Source organism: Centruroides vittatus, unplaced genomic scaffold (genome assembly GCF_030686945.1).
Source record: "Centruroides vittatus isolate TY-2023 unplaced genomic scaffold, ASM3068694v2 contig_726, whole genome shotgun sequence".
NCBI classification, from domain to species: domain Eukaryota; kingdom Metazoa; phylum Arthropoda; class Arachnida; order Scorpiones; family Buthidae; genus Centruroides; species Centruroides vittatus.
Window position 1 is genome coordinate 2757452 of NW_027122463.1, and position 22181 is coordinate 2779632.

General features: G+C 27.6%; 1 pseudogene; it reads left to right on the top strand.

Annotated features, from left to right (window-relative positions):
• Positions 1 to 22181, top strand: part of LOC136980834 (atrial natriuretic peptide receptor 1-like) — a 159005-nt pseudogene that overhangs the window by 113578 nt on the left and 23246 nt on the right.

Genomic DNA, 22181 nt, shown 5'->3' on the forward strand with positions numbered 1-22181 from the left:
AATTTAATTTATTGATAAAGTGGAAAATCTTCATAATCAAGGGTTAACATAAAGTGTAGATTATTTCCAAATGAAATATGTAGAGTATAATTCTAAATTAAATCGACAAAAGATTTTTATAATTAGACATACATTTTCATTAAAATTTCTGTCATAAAATTATTTAATTTTAAAATTTAATATCTATAAATATTAACTTTTAAAATTAAGCCTTTTTATTACACAAAAATCTTAAAGTTTTCTTTATTATATTCTATACAGTATATATTAATATGACATATTTTCTATTAGATAGAACATTTAATACACATTTCTATAATGTGATACAACGAAATTAGCCCAGTTCTACAAACACAATTTATCAATGAATAATAAAATATTTTATGTTTGTTTTAAAAACTATCTGCTAGTAGAAAATAATCAAATCTACCTCTAAATTCTTTCTGCTCTTTGGAACTAAAAGGGCAGGTTCGACCGAATCCATAACTAGGAGGTCGAATGGTGAGGGACAGAGCCCGATAAATATCACCTCATTTTTAAGATTTTTCTACCTGTTTGGATCTGATTCCGGCACTATGGAGTAGTATGATGACGCCGTAATTGCACGTAAACTATACTATACCCCGCCCAAAGATAGAGTAAACCTGAGTCAGCATGACCAGGAAGAGTCTATATCAGATGAAAGGGAAGATGAAAACACTAAAATTTATTTATGATCAAAATGTTATTAAAACGTTTTAGAAATACTAAGAAATAGCTAAAAGAGATCATATCCATGTCTCAACTCCCAAGGTGTTATCATATTACATTTAATACAATATTTTATAATATAAAGATAATGACTCAAACTATTTGATATCACATTTATTTATGGATATCTTTATGGAGGACCCCCGTGATGTCTTATCACGGACCAGATATTTCTTAGCGTTGAGATCGACACTACCTTAATTTAGGAGGAAGTGTAGTTCAGGATGGCGAGGTGTGAACTGCGTATGTGCGTGGTGGCGTTAGACACAGAGAGACACTTACATTTAACACACGTTTATACAAAAGACATCTTACATAAGACAGGAGATCTTCTTTGGTCTTTAAAAACTAATCTGACGCGCAGTGTCCGGACAGGATGTCCCGAGTTCGTCGCTTCCTCGGCGAATCAGAGTTCTAAAGGACTGTCCACTGGTGGAGAATACGAAACACAGTTGTTAGGTCTCGTATCCAGGGACATTGTTCTCTGTCCCAGCCGGAGAACCTCTTGGTCTTAGGAAATCCCTTTCGGTTCTTTGTGAGAAGGTCTCTGCTGGCCTAGTGAAGTGAAGAGAGACTCTGTTATCCTTAGTGAGACTAAAAAACTTCTGTCCTTGTATTCGGACCTCTAAGAGGTTTCTCATTCCTGATCGGACGCTCTGGTTGGTCGTGATCTCCATCTTCTGCTCTTCCGATTGGTCTTTAGTTTATTGCCAGGGCCAGTCGAGGCAGAATTCGGAGATCGGAGACCTGCCGATTATGTTTATTGAATTTTGACGTGAATCCTTTTATTATACATTCTATCTTCTTGGTCGTTGGACAAAATGGTCGAATTTCCGATCTGTTCTCTCACGATATTTTATTTACCAAGAGCACTTTATTTGAAACAACGTTTCTTTTAAAACAAGTTTTGGTCGAAGTTTCGGACTCCGGTCGAACCTTACATCTTAAACAATGGATAGTTTAATATTCATTGATTAAAATTAAATATTTCAATATAAATTGATAATTATTATCTTTAATGAAACGTATCATTTATTAAATACTAAATCCTAAAACGGTCATAATTTAGTAAACAAAGTTTAACAATATTTAATGAATATCAAGTCTTTTCACCGGTTTTATATGCAAACAATATTAATCTTACGGGGCTGCAATTTTAAAATTAGACCTATAAATTCTCATTGGCATTAGTCCGACTGTGTCTATCTGTCTGTCCTTCTTTAACCTCGAGGACAGAGTTAGATAGATGAAAGTCAAGATCGGAAATGGAAAGCGTAGGAGCTGGAGACCCCGATTAACTGTATAATAACTTCCAGTCTGAATCGGAAGATAGGTTAATTCAATTCAAACAAATTTTTCCAGTATAGACTTAAATAGATGATCGACCCTGTTGTGATTAACCTACAAATCTTATTATTATTATTATTATTCAAAAGTATTAAAATATGCTTAAAACACAAAAGTCGAAAAGTTTGGAGGAGGCTGTAAAAGTATAAATTCCCATAGAAAAATGTGATAAGAAATATGAATAAAATGTTTAAATAGTTAAGGAGCAACAGTTTAAATCATTTATTATTAATATTTTTCAAAATTCCGTGTAATTGTAGATAAAAATACTTTTACACAATTACGAAAACAGGGCCAGATGGTAGCTAAGCAACTGCTTCAGGCATCATTTTCCGAATAAACTTATAATAATAACAATTTACGGAATCTGAATGCTGAAACAGGAGAGGCTAATGGTATGATTCCTTTCTTGTTGATTAAATAATACTTTATCATAATGAACTATAAAATGATGTATGAACATCAGAATAATACTGCAAACACTTGCTAATCGGTCCCTCAATTATCCGGCATATCCCCATGCGCTTCCGTTTACATGAAAATGGTAGTCATGTTACATATCCCATTTTACTGTTTATTCGGATTTCATTTCTGTATTCATTATTGCATGTCAGCGCACCGTATTATTTACCCACCTGTCTCCATAAAGATCGGTACCGAAGGGCGACAGGTCACGTCATTTATTGACTTTAGGCAAATACACTTTCGGTAATTCGGCACTCTTGCTAATCCTTCTGTGCAAGGAATAGACGGAGTAGTAAGAGTCTAGTATAATTGTCACTGTGTTATATCACATAAAATCCTTCTTTTCTCTCCCTCTGTTTTCAATGCATTAGTTATTAGATATATATAAAAGGTTCATCTAAATGTTTCTAGTGCTGCTCTTGTATTCATTTTATCTTTTATAGTGATTTATACTTCTATTATAATTATAAGATTTTATTTGTAAATTTCTAAATTATAACCATGTTTATGTTTATTATTTTTCTAGGACATTCTAGAGAATGATGAAATAAAATTAGATTGGATGTTCAGATTTTCTTTAATGCATGATTTAATTAAGGTATAATCGTTTAATTAAATATTATTATAAAATTTAAATATAAATTTACGATACTTTAAATTAATTTATCGAAATAATATGTAGGGTATGGCTTATCTCCACAGTAGTGAATTACGTTCTCATGGAAATCTTAAATCATCAAATTGTGTTGTGGATAGCAGATTTGTTTTAAAGATTACAGACTTTGGACTTCATTCTTTAAGAACTTATGACGAAAACGATAATGAAAATTCCTATGCTTATTGGAAAAGTAAGTTATATATGTTCAATTATAACGAATATTTACAAATTTTATTCAATTTAAATTTCTGTTATGTATTCATTATATGAAGTTTATTATGGGTTTATAATTATAGTTTTTTTATAACATAAAACTGATTTCTTATTATAAGTAAATTGTTTGCCATTAAGATTTAATGAATATTGTTAAGTTTGATAAAAAACAAAAAACAAAAATGTAAATCATGAATACAGGGTGTCTAAAAAATCTTCATAAAGTGACACAAATCAAGCCTACCAGTGGTCCAATAAATAAAACTGTTGAACACTGGTAGTTGATTATTGGTTCGTACCTGACCAATGGGCTGACCACCATGCAGTGTTCTGGGGTTTCTTCATGTGTCTAACACCTAAATAGAATCCAGTTTCCACATAGGAAGCCTTGCTAGAAATTACCCATTGGCAGATCATGTGTTCCGTTGCCTTACTCCGTCAATCCATTGACACAAATCTTAATGCTGACATTTTAATGCTTTGTGAATAAAGTTACATTTCACTTTTGTATGTATAGAAAGTTTTGGACACCATGTATATATTATATTATATTAACGATAAAAGGCATATAAGTTATATTTATATATATATAATTTTTTTTTTTAAATGTGCTTGATATAACTTTCAGATAATAATAATAACTCTAACTAAATTTACAATTTTACTGTTTTTAATTTAAAAATAACTCTTGTTTTATGACTGAATTAGTTTCCAGAAAATCACCATTAAGCAATTTTTTATACACTCAATATCATAAATTGAGGTCGAGTTCCAAAAATAAAAATTTAACTATATAATGGGGGCGTATATCAGAAGTAAGTCATAGAATATTAATATTGTAGTTACTTTATCCTCTTTTTTTTAATGAATTTATCATTTCTATTGATAAATATACAAACAACGATAATTCATAATTTATTGCCACATAGTAGCAGTCTTATAAAAAGTGATAATTCCTCTTTGTGATAATCAGATTTCTTTATAATATAATTTTAAAACGCTAACAAAATTCGCTGATAAAATACTACACACGTTTAGATTTATAATAACCATACAGAAGAATTTATATAACACAATATAAATTTAATTTTCGTATATTTAATGTATTACATGTTCATGGCTGTCAGAAGTCGAGTGGCTTGGGCCATTTATTTTTTAGAGTTTCTAGTATATCACACCCCATTACAGCAGTTATCGAAAATATTTCACAAATGAAAATAATCACTTGATAAACAAAATCTTTAAAGGAGTGTCTTTTACATTGCATGAGATCGTAGAAGCAGATAATTTCTTAAGTGCTCACGGCATCAAGACAAGGTTAGAAAGATTATAAGGAAAAGTCTAAGTTCAATTTGTAAATATCTGAAGGAAACCAAACATAACACTAAAGAGGTGAAGAAAATTAATATTGCAACTTTCGTTTCGATATTAGTAAACGAAAGAATGTGTTATGCACGATCATTAGCATATATTCCAAATTCAGAATTATTTTATTAGATGAAACTGGGATAAATCTCCACACGCATAGATATTACGAATATTGGGCCATTTATTTTTTAGAATGAATTGTGATCTTAAGGTTACATTCATCCAACAATTTCCTGTTCATGGAACAGAGGAAGAAACTTAAGTCTTCTCGCTGTTTTTGCTTCCTCGGGGATTGTTAAATATAACACTGTAATAGGTTCTTACAATTCAGAATTATTTCTTTCGTTTCGTTGTGACAATGACGATGATCTAAAGAGCCAATACGAGGGATTTTGTTTAACAATAGATAATGTAAAAATTCCATCATTCTGAAATATTTACATCATATCTATGTGAACAAGACATTGCTTACAAATTTTTATCGCCATATTTTCCAGCACTGGATTTCATCGAAAAATGTTTGTGTCTAAAAATATATATTATAAAGTGATATACATATATTACGGCATTGCTCGGGCAAATGTAACGATAGTGAAGATTAAGTTTATTAGATAATAGCCGATCCTACTCGTTTTCACCGGGTGCAAGAATTAGATCTCCCCTCTTCTGAGACTAATTAGAGAATTTTTAGATGGGTCAAAAATATGTCCGATTTCCCTCAAAAACGCAAGAAATCGCATCCTAAATAGTACAGTAGAAGCTGAGTTCTTCAGGGTAATTCTTAACCTTCCTCTCTCCCCTGGGGGAGAATTTCGAAAAATTCTTTCTTAGCGAACATTCTCATGACGTAACCTAACTGTGTACCAAATTTTAACTTTCAACTCTTAACCGTTTAAGCTCTGTGCTTCTTCTTATCATTATTATTGTGTTGATATACTCGGATGTTGATATTATGTGAGATATACTCGGTTAACACCGGTGGCTCTGTACTATGCCGGACCAAGGTCAAGGCATAGCAACCAAAACAAAACTAAAATTAAATAGGTGTGTTTGTGTCAGTGTTAGTATTCAGGAATTTCCTAACAATATGGCATGTATTCAATATTGTGTCCTTCTGTAGTGTGAGGTATGTATTTCTATTCAATTGTAATGTCCCCAGGCTTTTGTGTAGTGTGTGTGGTATCACACCTGTACAGGAGAGAACGACAGGTACAATAAGCACTCTATCCATCCTCCACAGATGCCTTATTTCCTGGGCGAGTTCTGTGTAATTGCTGATTTTTCCAGTGAATGTGTTTTGTACATTCTGAGTGTTTGGAATGGATATGTCTACATTGTATGTGATTTTATTGTGTTTGTCAATGAGTGTGATGTCTGGTCTGTTGTGGTAAATTGTTTTATCTGTGATTGTGGCTCTGTCGTAGTACATTTTGTGCGTGTTGTTTTCCAATACTGTCTGTGGAATGTATTTGTAGTATGGTTCATGGATGTCTACTAATTTGTGTTTCTTTGCAAGCTCTTGATGTATTATATTTGCTACTTGATTATGTCTATGTAAATAATTTGTCTGTGCCAAGAGCTTGCAACCGGAAGTGATGTGTTGTATAGTTTTTGGAATGATATGACATTTTCTGCATGTGTCATTTGTGAGTGTTGTATCTTTGAGTATGTGTTTTCTGTAGTTTTTAGTATTTATGACCTGATCCTGTATGGAATCCTTCGGTTTCTCTAAAGAGGCATTTCTGAGTTAACCAGCTGTTTGACGCAGTTTTGTCAACAAAATCCTGGGCCAGATCGTAAGGATGCCTGCCATGGAGTGCCTTTCGAGCCCACGATTGCTTAATGGTGTCTATGCTTTTTATATGTTGTGTTGTGTCCATATGATGTGAGTGTAAGTTTAATGGTGTGTTATTCGAGTCTGCTAGAGTTACTGCTTTATGTAATTGTGATGTTTCTTGTTTTTTGTAGAAAAAAACTCGCAGTGACTGTATTTGTTTGTAGTGAAGGTTAACTATGTCAATCATGCCACGTCTACCATCTTTACGTGGAAGGGTTAGTCTTTCTATGGCGGATTTAGGATGATGTTGTTTATGCTTAGTGAGTGTTGTTCTTGTTTTCCTTTGGAGTTGCTCGAGATCTGTGTGAGTCCAATGTATAACTCCAAAAGAATATGTGAGTACTGGGATAACATACGTGTTTATTGCTTTAACTGTGTGTTTTGCATTTAAATCTGTTCTGGGAATACCTTATTCCCAGAACAGATTTAAATGCAATAATATGGGAATAATTCATTTAACCTACTTTGGTATTCTTTAATTAATCTTTGCTTTATTTGTGCATGTTCTGTTAGTTTGGCCTATTGAAATCCTAAATACTTGTAGAACTCGCCCTCTTCCATGGATTCAATAACGTCTCCATTTCCAAGTGAAAAATCTTTCTTCAGGATTCCTTTTTCTATGTGAAGTGTTTTGCATTTGTCTAGGCGAAACTCCATTTGTATGTCCTTGGTGTATAAATGTGTGATTTGTAGGAGTTGAGGAAGTTGTTTTTGTGTGGATGCATAAAGTTTCATGTCGTCCATGTACATGAGATGTGACAGTGTAAACTGTGTTGTTTTTTTTTTCATGTCTGATATTGTAACCATATTGCGTGTTGTTTAACATGTTGGATATCATCATCATCATCATCATCATCATCACCACCAATCCCATCTTGATTATATTATAAGAAGATACTATGATGAAAAAGGAAACTAAACAATTGATCTAAAATTAGAAATAATACAGGGAATCCTCGTTAATTCGAACTCGAATAGTGCGAAATCTCGTTAGTTCGTAACTGTACTTTTGTCGTGGCCGAGGATATAGACATTTGGTTAGTTCGAAATATGGCTACTTTGAAATTAGAAGTGAAAATTCTGTCCGAACTGTCATATGCGTATGTAAATCCGTTCGTTTAGATCTATGTGCCTCCATGCTATAAGAGAACAATAAATCAAGAACAACTCATATGGCTTTGCTTTTACAGGAACATATTTTCGGGTGACACCTTACACATGAACTATCCTTCTTTTTCTCTTATCTCATAAATACGGCTGGATTTTGGGATTATAAGATTGGGCTACGAATAGCAGATTGAGATGTTTGTAGGGATCTAGGCTAGTACATTTGGGCGACTTACTACTTTTGGGCCACTTTAAAAATAATTTGGTCTACATTTCGAGGAATTCTGCTTTACTTTTTATAAAAGCTATATGGCACCCTGTGAGGTTCTCGCCGGACATGTGCTATTATCCACAATTTATTTATATTACTATTAATAATTATTAATGAACGAAAATAGCGTTTGAACTAACGAGGAATTCCTGTATAAAGAAAACCGCGATGAAAATACCTGTTAGATTTATTGAAAAGTTTTGTTTAATTTATGAAATCTGACGCTTCTATTCTGCATAATGTGTGTTTTGTGAAAGGTTTTGATTAAATCGGGAAAAGTTTTCTTTTATTATTACACGTTGTTCGCGAATTCATGAACTTTTAATTGTTAATTGTGTATAGATTCGTGAAATCTTTGTAAAAATAATTGCAAAGATCTTTATTTTTGAAATGCATGTTTTTCGCATGAAATGTTTTTGCTAAATTCTGAAACGGAGTGTCAAAAATGGCAAAAGAACATTAAAGAATACAAATATAGTTTTTAAACAATAATATTTGATTAAAAATAAATAAATAGATTTTTCTAAGTACAGAAGAAATTCAATGGTACGAATTATTTGTAACAAATGTTTTTAAGATCTCATAAATATGAGGCCTTGTTTTGTTGTGATAACATTTGAAAATATATTTGGAATTTATATATTTGTCTACAGTCGTAAAGTGAGACTATGATGGGCCAATTATTTAACGTAAAAATGCATTAATTAACAAGAAAAGTTATAGTATTTAACTTTTTAATATTAGAAGTAATTTCTTAAATTAGATATTGGTCATACATTACAATTTAGATTTAATATCTTTTTTTAATGTTCATCATTGCATTGTTTTATTCAGTAACCAACACTCAGTCAGGTAATGGGTTGTTGATATTCTGTAAGACTGTCGTTTGATCGAAAAATTCGATATGGAAAAACTAAATGGCTACAATACCTAAGTGCCTATATTATTTGTTATTATATTATTCATTTTAAAATATTTTTATGAGAAAAAAATAAATAAGTTTAGTATGTATAAACAGTAAGCATTTACTTTTACGATTTCATTGGTTTCTAGAAAGTATCATAAAACCGTTCTATTCCTTATTAATCTAGTGTCAAAAAATTTAAAATAAGGCGCTGAAAATAAACATATAACTGTTTGTCATTGTACAGAAATGATAACAGTATGATATTTTATACAGCCATTGCAAAAATTTATATTAATCGCAAGTGCATGTATTGTAGCGCTAAATAATGTCATTCTATTGTTATGCATGACTTAGTGTATGTTTCTGAATGTAACTTGAGCTGTCTGTTACAAAATATAGCTAGTTTTAATCGTTAATTTTACAATTATAATGAAGATTAGATATTTTAAAATCACAAAGATACATTTTTTAAAATTCTATATAATATTCTGGTTCTAGAGACAAATAAAAAGGAATGATGCTATGAAAATCTAATCTCTTTGACTTATTTCTTATAAATTATATATTAATATATACAGATATAAATTTGTTAGTTGAAAAAAAGTATAAATTCAAATTCAGTTTATTTTGCAAGCACTTAGAAGCTATTGAAAATCTTGGAACGACCAGTATTAGTATCACGACCAGTCACCGTAACTAATAATTATTCATAGATTCAAAGGATGACAAAGAATTTTAAATTACCTTGAAATATTATACAATAGTATTTTATTATATAGTAACTCACTAAAAAATAACCCTATTGAATTTTGCAATTACTTCTGCATCATATGATCAATCCATCTTTTTCTGAAGAATATTTACGAAAAGTTATTTAAGTTTATAACAATGATTAATAAAAGATAAATTGTGATGAAAATTTTTCATTAAATTTTAATTTATTTCATTCGTATTGAAGATGAATGTAGTACAAAATTAAACATAATCAAAGAATTAAATATAGATTCAGCCATTTTTTAAAAATTTTTCACGTATGAACGAACACATTTTTATCGAATTTTTAATGATGTAGTAGCATTTATGATATATTATTAATCATTAAATTAAAAAATAAATAAAAATGCACATTACATACATAAATAAAAGAATGATAACTTGTAAAATATCAGAATAAATAATGAATGTTTATATAATGGTAGTTTATTTCGCTGTTTTAAATATAGAACAATTATTTACAGACCTATTATTAATTTTCAATTTTATTTTGTATCACTCTTACGTAAACTTAAAATCATCATTATTTTATTATTGAATGCATGTTTATAAACTTGAATATTATTTTAGAGTAGAATCAGGGCTAGAAGGTGGAAATAGTCCTGGGAAGCTGTGAGCGTGAAAATAAACTGGTGTTTTCTTATCATACCCAACAAAACAACAACGAAGAAAATAATAGTATTTTTCGAAAAACAAAATATAATTTGCTACTAATCTCACCCTTAGAGTTGTGGGTTAGTTGGTGAACAATAAATGGGTGCAACCTCTATCAGAGCCGGCTCTGTTATTTTTGACCGATTACAGGTTAGACCAATGTTTCTCAACATCTAACGAATCGTTGCACCTTCAATAAAACCGTCACTTCGGAAAAAAATTTTGTTGGGTTTATTAGTTTATTTGATAATTATATACTTTGTAAAAAATTAAACATTTATGTATTAGTACAATGCTATTCGTTTAATTGTTCGATATAACGAATAAAATATGCAATTATTCTTAATACAATGTTTTACTATATCGCCCAGAAAATTGTTTTTCGCTATCAAAATATAACTTGTTACTAATCGCCCGCCAACATGGATAAACGCCCAAATGGGGCGATATCACCTCCGTTGAGAAACAATGGGTTAGACCAGGGCTTCTTAAACTAATTTTATTCACGACCCCATTTATGATTGCGATTTTTTTGGGACCCCCCAAAAAAACAAATATAAAATAAAGATATATAAATATTTTGTGGTGATTTATTGATTAGGTAACAATATATATATACATATGAAAAAATATAGTTTTAGAATTTGTTTAAAAACATACAAAAATATAAAATTAAAAATTGCACAAAAAGTTGTAAAATTGTATTTATTATAGTTACAAAAATTATATACCCTATTTTTCATCAAAACTGCATTTCTTGCAATAACATAAATAAAAGAGAATATTGGGCAAAATATATCGTTGCTGGTATATATTCGAGCCCGGGCATTTTGGCCGTCTTAGTTCGAATATATTCAAGCGCAGCCGTTAAATGGTTGAGTATAGAAAAATTAAAGGGAAATTGTTTTTAATAAGACGGATGTGCTTGCTTTTTACTGCATAGCAAACTAAATCTTGGTGCAATGTTTGACACTGCTGGACGTAAAATCTCTTCAACATTTTTTAGCGATGAACGATATTAGGATTTGATGTGTTAAAGCTGAAAAAGTAATTTCACATAAATATGTGATGTTGACTGGCAGAAGAGCATTTTCAAACTCTCACAAATTATTTTCAATATTTTCCATTAAAATCTCGTGACCCCAAGATTTCGCTAAGCGACCCCAAATGGGGTCGCGACCCATAGTTTAAGAAGCCCTGGATTAGACTAATCGGTCAAAAATAGACTAAACTTCGTTCGCTGATCTTAACCTAAGATTTCTGAGGCTACAGTAAACACGTTTAAGAAATCCTGCAAATCAGAAACAAAAACATTAGATTTACTCACCTATTTTTACAGCAATTGCGCGTAAACAGCACACACAGCAAGCATGGTTTCGACTAACACAATATACCTACCTACATGTGGCACCACTTTCAGTCTATACAGTAAGTACTCCTGTAAATCGTCTAACCAGGTTTGCCATCTAACCCTGGTTTCCATGTACAGAATCCTTTGTGAATATTAAAGAAGTATTTATATTATACTATAAAATAATATATATCCATGTAGCTTTATATATATGTTCGTAATTGCTGAATATTCTACAAACTAAATATAGTTTGAGTTTCATGAATAAACTATATAGATGTAAAATGCAAATTTGCGTAAATAGTCAGAAAGATAAATAAAACAAGCAAATAAATAACGAAAAGGAATCACTGTATAATATAAAACATTAAGCTATTTCAATAATATATAACAATAATTTATAAATAAAAGTAGTTTAAGATAGAATTTATTTTATCGTATGTTCTGAACTTTATCGTGTATCTATAAAATCGATAACCTTCAAGTTTCACATCTTATTATTTTTAATTGATACGGTCTTTTGAATATGTAAATTAAGTAAGGAGAAACGATAGGTGTTACAGTCAACTCTATTACAAATGCTGACAAGCAATTTGTATATGGGATGTTTGAAATCAATGCTACAGCTTCGATAGAAGTGCGGGCATTGTTTGAACGACGTCAATGACGTCTGAATGCTTATCAAATATCTATTTGTGAAAAACGGATATGACAGTATAAAACTTCTTTTATTCAAAAAATTCGAAACATTCTCTAAATTAATATTAATGTTGTTAATTATTATTACAGAGGTATTATTTAGCATTCATTACAGTTTTATAAATGTCCGGAAGAATGAATTTAATTTCCAAATTTGATTATGATTTTATGAAAGAATTTTTTTATTAGATATTTATGTATTTGATAGATAAAAGCTATTATATACATATGTTATAAAATATTACAAACAGTTATATCAAATAAATAAATAAATATATTGTAAATAAATGACTTCTTCATGTTTTTTTTATAGTGAACTAGACCTGTTATAAACAGTATTATCTACTAATACCATTTACATCATTAAACTAGTAAACTCTGGAGGATTGGGAATCAGATTAATCAAAATAAAATAAATAAAAACAAACACATTTTGAATTTAAACTGTATTTGCAGTTTGGCATTAGTTATGATTCATATTTTCCTAGTTCTATCCTTATTTTTCATTAATTCACCAATAACGTAAGAATGAAATTAAAGAGAGAAAATAAAAATAGAAGGAAATAATGCAATTATTGTACTAATGATTCAGTTTGTTTGCATAGCGGTACAATTTACTGCTTGGCTTCTTAAGTCATTACCAGTTATCAATTTGTTACTTATTGTTCCATATTTCAATATCCAATAACGATAAACATATCAAATAATAAAATTATGATAATGTGTAATAACATGATATATATGTTATTTATAGAAAGAAATTAAAACAAAATTTAAGGAACTATGCTGTATTAAGGAACAAAACAAAATGTCAGACAGGAATAAAAAAATTAATTAAGAATAATCAATAAAGGAACAAGTAAAACTAAACCAAAAAGTTTATTTAGTGCTAATAAATATTGGGCGCGTTATACGCGGCTCTGATACAGCTGGACAAGCAAACGAAGGGCCACTTTACCAAGCAAAGTGGACATTATTTTATTGACTGTAATTCTTATGAAACATTTACAGCATCAAATAACTCAACCACAGGCAAGAAAAAAAAAAGAAAAGAAAAAAGTGTTTAAACAATAAGAATAATATTAGCTTATAAAGTAAAATTAAATTTATATTATACGAATTACTTTATTTATATTTACTTATACATAATTGAATGTAGAATTTTTTACTTATAGGTTTGTTTTTTTCGGTCGCTCAGCAGTTATAGAAGTCAATATTACTGGCACGTTTGATAAACACTTCAATAATTTTCAAATTACAATTAGTCTATTAAATGCCTTTATGGCTTTTATTATTATTATTATTATTACTTTTATTATACAAAAATTATATCGCTAAATATCATCTCTTGAAGACTCAAAAACACTCTTGTCATATAGTTTTTACGATAATTCTATTAAACTGAACAATATAATTAAATTTATAACTTATAACTATTATTTAATAATACAGTTAAATTCAATAAACTTTATTTTTTATATTCAAGTTATTTATATACATTTATTTTTTTTCTCTTATCCATCATATAAAAATTATTTTTCAGTTTGCTTTTAGTCAACTACTTTTTAGCTTTTTAGACAAAAAATTAAAAATGCAAATAAAAAGTATATATTTTTTTCTATAAAATAAAATAATGAAGTAGAATTATCTTCAAATAACATTATCAATTGGTTTAGTTCAGAAAAAATTATGAATTTATAAAAGTAAAGTATTTCATACTGATAACATCAGAACGTTTTGAACTATCAGACAAGAAAAATAGAAACTTTGGAATCTTATTTAAATATGAAATAACTTCAATTGCGTATTTTTTTCTTATATGTAACGAATCGAAAAGTTTTCGATATTTCATACGACGTGAAAGGGAGAAAAAGATATTAATATACTTACTTTCTTACCTGAAAGTCATAGAAATGTATTTATTGTATATTCAATTTTCTTGCTGTTTACCATAGTGAATACCATCAAATTTGTTGGACTCAAAAACACCATAATATATTCTTTACTCTTTACTCGAAGTAGAAATCTGAATTCTGAACGTTACTTTCATTGCATAGTTTCATTATCTGCAGTTTAAGATAGTCATTAAGTACGATATCATTCGTCGAAGATGATTGGATATGAGCTTTATTTGGAAAAGTTATCCAACAGATGATTGGATGTAACTACTTTCAATGAAAGTAAAGTTTACTTAAAAATTATTTATTAAATGTAAAATAATCAAAATAATTTTTATGATATTAAACGTGAAGAAAGTATACTTGTTACTTATATTGAGGATCGATATAATCGGTACAAAAACTTATTTAGAATTTGCCAGTTATGGCAAAGGTAATAAGTGTTTCGGAATCGAACGGAGATTTAAAAAGGAGATCAGGTATTTGACCTCCCGGAAAGACGTTGGGTAGTCGCAGTATTTCATCTGATCTCAGTAACTACCATGCACCAGAATTTAATTAGATAGTCGTCGCATAATGGCTGCTACGTATCTAGGAATGCTACAACAGACAACATTCTCGCTTAAAATACCGGCGATCGTCTGATATATTCGTGAGAATACAAAGGGTAATAACTCTGATTCAATCCTGAGATGTCCAGAATCGTAAAGTTTAGCTACAGTGAACTGTCGGATAAAAGTGAGTTACTCAAGTCTATCGCTTGTGTTGTATATTTATGTACTGTACTGTACATCATTGATTCGGGCATTCGATCTGCATATGCTATGTTCTTAATGATTCAGAATGTTTAGCATTTCTATTGGCTTACAAATTCGTTATTAGTTTTATTACCAGTTTACGGGTAAAATTTAATTGCACTGAATTTTAATTGCAGGTAGAGCTTCAGCAATAGAAACGATACACTAACTTTAATTAACCTTAATGATGGAGAGCTAAATACAAACTTCAGCTACTAATCAAAAAACCTAAGAGTTAAATCGGATTCTAACCACGATTAAACGCATTGTACTTGTACATCTTTCAAGAAGATTAATTAATTAATGAACAACTCCAGTATTTACTGATACGATGTTGTCTCTGAAGTTTATTCAAGTCTCAGTTCAATGTTGTGTTTGACGTAAATAATTCCCGATTGAGATTTTTTTACTCAAAGTTTTGTCGAAACGGATTAATTTCCAGACTTCTGTATCTAGAATAACTACAGATAACTGCCAGAACGTAACTGTAACTTGTACTTAATATCTATGTGTTCACTATAACTTGTATTCAGTTATAATAATCAAGTTTAAATAATTATAACTTAATAAAGCGTTCAAGTCAAACTCTTTCACCATATTTATTCACTTACCATGTAGAAAATGATTATTCTATAACTTTTGCGTATAAATTTGTATTTCAATATTTTAATTCTGTTTCATTTGCTTTGACAAATATTCCCACAGACATGACTCTCTTTAATATATGCCAAGAACAAAATTAACAATTTTTAAAGTTTTAATATAAAGAATGATATAATTGTTTATCAGTATAATAACTTGTGTCAATTGGCAATAAAATTATTTTTAATTAATTACTTATGGAAAATTAACCTTAATTTTACGTTCTATATTCCAAGTAGTATTTTTTTCTTTTCAGTAAATATCAATAATCTAATGTAAAATATTTATTAAACGCATTTCAGCAATTAATATAAAATAGTAAATAGTAAAATTTTAGAAAATTGAAGACCTTGAGGCAAGAATTTGTTAATTCATTTTTTTTTTTTTAATTTAGGACAGATTACAAGTAAGTGACAATATATGAGGTTGATAGGACAGCTTATGAGATGTTATAGGTTATGAATCTGTAAATTATACTTGTCCTATGTAGAAATTCAGCAATGTTAAACAAGGAAATTAGTTTTCTTGCTCTAAGGATCTCAATTACCTCACCAAACTGGAATTTTTTTATTATTCTAAACGAGCAATTATTTATTGTGACATGGTCACAATACCGAATTGCAATTTGTTATCATATTTTAAATTTATTTAATTTAAAATATACGCTCTCCACCTCAAATTATTAGTAATGGCTTGCCCCTGTACATCATACTTTTCCTTTAACAATAGAATCGTGCCGGTCATCTATTAACTACTTTCAGGAGAAAAGAGAAGAAAGCTACAACAACAATTTATTTATTCATCTATTAAGACATAAGTATGTTCAAATTTATACATAATATTTATAATATCTAATAAACAATAAACATAGTATTATATAAGTACAACAATTCTATAATTCTACAAATATATTAATAGTTTGTCGTACAACTATAAAAGTAGAATTACAACAAAACTTCAAAAGAGATTGTGACAGTTTTTTTTAATTCTATAAAACTGAAATTAGATTAGTATGTTAATATATGAGGCTCAATAAACGTTTATTATTTTTGGTATACTTTCTGTTCAGTATTCTTAAATAACTGACACAGTATTTCTTATGCATTATGCAAGTAATGTTTGATTGATCGAATTAAATAGTTAGGTGATTTTGACTGATTGCCTGTTTTTTTTCTAGTCATCTTATCTTCATACAATTTTCATTTCTTGTCACTCGTCACTATATATAGGATATAGAATGTTTCAGTTATAACGTAGACTTAGGAAATTTTTAATTTATACTTTGATCGATATTGAAAAGGTATGTAATCTGCACTAGCTTAATACTTAATGTAGTTTTATTTGATCAATAATTTAAATCTAAATTTGATCGGATGAATAAATCATCTAATTCGCGAATAATATTACTATATTCAATAAATTTATTTAAAAAGCACAGTAGTATTACTTCTTATATGTATATATATATATATACAGTAAAATTAAAGATTTATATAACTACATTCCGCATTTTCAAGAGGTAAAGGCATTCGGCGGCTTTGGGGATTCGGGTTCTAATCCACATCTCTCAGAAATTTTCGTAAATAGTGTGACTCGATATATAACTGAATTGAACTTGATGAGGCATTAAATAAGCCATGAAAACTTGTTTAGTGCCCCATTCCTTACCATCTGAAAACTCTATTATGTGCTTGGCCAAACCAAAATATAAACAGAAAAAAAATCCTGTTGGTTCCATCAGTATGTTTAAAATATAATGAAGATATATAAAACACTAACAGATTATCCAATTAATTATCCATTTATAATAATACACATTCCAGAATTGGATATTCTAATGTAAGATCAATATATTTAAATAAAACTTGTATAAAAAAGTAATTTGAAAATTTATTATTTATGTAAGAAAAAAAAAGTAACGTTGTGTCATATTTAGATATTTTAATTGCATAGTATATACCCGCAGGTAGTAGTATTTCATCTTTTACACCTTGCACAATTATAACCGAATACAAATTGAGAAAAGAATATACAGTATTAAGCAAAAGTAAAATAGTTTTGCAATTATCATAAAATGGATCATTTTAAACTATTTCTATACTGAAACTTGGATTTATTATCAATTACACATTTAAAATTCGAATATTTTATTATTAGCTTCTCATTTTAATATAATTATTATTAATACTGATATATTTTTTTATAAAATAATACCTATTTATAAATGAATAAAACTGAATATATTTAGGTAAACATAAGATTTTTAATAATCAAAATTTAATAATTTCTTAAAAAACTAAAAAAAAAATTAAATTTAAAATTTGATGAAAAAAAACTCTTTTTATACATTTATTAAATATTTAAATAGAAATAAAAATAAAAATCCGTTTGTGAGTGTAGAAGTTTTTAACAATAATTTCACTTAGTTTCAGAAATTGCAACGTCACAATGGGACTCCCACTCTTTACTTTGTAGTATTAAACTCCGAACAAACGTTGACCTTATAAATAAAATATATGCGTTACTCATGTGTTTTACGACGTTGCATTGACAAATCATTAAATTTACATTAGAAAAACTTTTTGTTTTTACAGTAAACAAATATATAAATTAAAATTAACTTGTTCTTTCCAACTTGATAACATATTTTTAAATGTATAATTGTTTAACATTATTTAATATACTGTAAATTTTAAAATTTAATATTCTTTACATTAATATAAATTATTTTATGTTTTTTTTAAAATAATCTATGTGTTTATTACAAAAACACCACCAGCTAATTGCACATTACATTATAATTGAACTATATTAAAATATATTGTAAATATTGATCTACGTTTATTTATTATAATATTTACGCTTCTTTTACTGTAAAAATATTAAAATTTGAAGACATATTTTATCTAATATTATATAAAAAGTTATGTAAAAAAAGTCATAAATATATGTACTTGACACAATATACAATTTAAAACTATTTAGATTTATAATTTAATATTATATTAAATAATTTTTAAAACATAATTAACTTTATATTATTTAGTTTATTAACCCTATGGTTTTTGTCGTGTAATTCTATATATTTCATAATACCTTTATTACTATTGATACCGTTTTAATCTTACTGTAATCATATATCACATTTTGATTTATTTAAAAAAAATTATATAAATGAAAGAAATTTAAATATTACATAATTATATGCGTGATAATCGAATATAAATCGAAATCTACTTATGCCTGGGAAACTATGATTGGGATTATACAGAAAATAATAATGAATTTTCAAAATACTTTTATTATATTAATCGTATAAACTATATTATTAAAGTTTCAAAATAAATTAGAATGATATCTTATTATCCAAACAATTATTCTGTTAAATTAATTAATTAACTTGCATTCATAAACAGCATTTAATTATTTTATAAATAGAAATATAACATGATAAATTTTAGCTTAAAATAATTTATATGTACCGTACATTTCTAATTATAAATGATTTCTTTTAAGCTTTTTAATTAAGTAATACTTTAAAAATATTTCTCAAAAAAGCTACTTTAGTGTTTGATTTCAATATTTTCTTTGTATAAACTTATATAAAAGATATCGTTATGTTCTGTACTGTATATAAGTAGCATTTTTATATCATATGGTGCGGAAAGATAATGAAAAAGAATGTCAAAACTCTTCGTATTTCACGTCACGCTTTTGCAATTCAGTTCTGGTTTTTCCTTTAAAAAATTTCCATATTAATTTTATGCATTTCAATGAGATAGTTTTTCATATCATCTAAAACGAAAGATACGTATCTATCTCATTGGCTGTTTAAATGTAATATAAGTAAAATTAACATTTATATTATTACTATACTCTATAAAATAAACTAATAATAAATAGGTGAATTTATGCGAATAAATTTATATAATGGAATTTTACTTAATCCACAGGAAGCTTTCAAGTATTTGTATATTTAACATTTTATATGTATATATACATAAATACGTATATGATATTTTTTGAAAAGAAATAAATATATATATAATTATATTTATAGATATACTAACCATATATTAAAAGCGTAAAAAATAAAAAAAAATTCATTCATTTTCATTTGTTATATGAATATTAACATTATAAACTCGTTAAACAGTTATATGGATATTAAAATCTCAGTTTATAATTATACTTTCTTCTTTAAAAAGTAATTAAAAATTGAAGTTTTAAGTATATATTTTACCTAATTTTAAATATATATATACTAAATTATACACATAATTACAAATATATACTTCTATACATACATGCATACATACTGTACATTACTATGTTTTTAACTACTAATTTTTGTTTTGCTTACTATTTTACATTACTGATTTACTATATTAATTATAATTTTATGTTTATATTTTAAGTTTGTTTGTTTTATTTAATTATTTATTTATTTAATTAATTAATTTATTATATAATATCAGTTTAGTTATTTAGTCGAAATTAAAATTGTGAATAAATAACTAAACTGTATATTCGTGTACAAAGGCGAAGTTAGAAAGTGGTTTCTGTTGAAAAATTAAGTTAAGAATTAATAGGTATTAAAATAGAAATGTTTAATAGTTGAATTTAATATAATTTATTGTAATTATAATAAAGAAATCAGTTGAATTTTAATTTTTTTAAACAAGAAAACATTAATTTTAACATCATACCTGTTATAAAAATGAAAAGAATATGCTTACAAAAATATATTTTATATTCTTTCATGGTTGCTATTAATAATAAATAATTAATACATATTTAACATAAAAATCCTTAAATTGTCCAACATAAAAAAACAATGAAATGATATTCAAATTTTAACTTTCTTATTAAATATATTTCATTTATATTCTAACCTATACGCTTTTAAATAAAGAATATACTAAAATAATTAATTGCTTATCAAATTATAACTTGAATGTTAGCCTAAATGAAATAAATTTTATAAAACATTTATTTTTTTTTTCAAAAATAATATGAGTAAAAGAAATATCATGTATATGGAGTAATTCATGTTTAATTCATGAAGGTAAATCAATTTTAAATCTTATTTTAATTTAATCAAGTGTATATTCAATGCTTTAAACACGTTTATTATTATTATATTTAAAGATATTATGATGATCACTTTACATAATATTCTAAATTATGTTTTAATTTTTACATTTTATTCTCATAAATTAGAAAAAAAGGTGGTCATATTTTGTAAAACAATAGAAGTGTTCTATATTATTTTTATAATAAATTAATTCCTACTTTAGAATAAAAATGAAAGGTTAAAACTAGAGACATTTTTTTTAATATCCAATATTAAAAACTTATACAGCATTATAATTTTGTAAAAATATTGCATTTATATTTAATATCAAATTAATTTCATATAAATCAAGGCATATTTTACTTTACCTTTTTTCAGTTAAACTTTTATATTGAATCAACATATTTTTCCCTAGGGAAACTTTGGACTGCACCAGAACTCTTACGCATGTCTGATCCACCACCGGAAGGGACCCAGAAAGGTGACGTCTATTCCTTTTCCATCATATCTCACGAAATCGTCACACGACAGGGAACATTTTCTGTAGGAGACCTCGAACTCAGTCCCAAAGGTATGACGTCAATTTACGTCGTTTTATATATCGCGCAATAGAGCCGTATTTTGCTATAAATTCGTAATACATAACGGATGAAAGGATCTTAAGATGTATCAAACAAAGATTGGAAGAGGAATCGAGACTAACCATTGTGATAACATTGCTGAAACATCGCCATGTCGGCGTCACTCAAGTAAGTGCCATCTTGAAAGAATCAGTGATGATTTATACAAACGTCATAAGTAAAGGTTGCGCTCATAAATTTCGAATTTTGTCACAAATTTGTGTTCTTGAGATAAAATAATTTATTTTTATTTTTTTATTTTAAAAAATAATTATATATATATTTTTAATTAATAGAAGTTTGTAATAATATTTTTGAATTAGAAATTCCAATAGCCAATAATGAGCGCTTTTGTCGGTAGTTTTCTATTCTTGAAGAAAATTCTTTCCATTTTGCGTTAAATATTCAATTAATGCTTTTAGTTAACTTTTAATTTGATACGATTCTATAAATATTAAATTAAATTAAACATCCATGGAAATTAATTTTATAAACGTATAGAAGTGGAGAAACAATTTGAAAGAAAGGTTGAAAGATGATTTGTTGTCAATACGACATAATGAAAATATAGAAGTATTTATGATGATAAATCCAAATTATTTGTTTATTTATTAAATGCAAGCAGCTGTCTACTTAAAATGGAAATTATTATATAACATCATTGCGTATATAAAATGAATGTAAAACTATGGAATCCGTTGAATAGTGTAGTTTAAATTAATTTTGTATAGATTTTAATAAGAAAT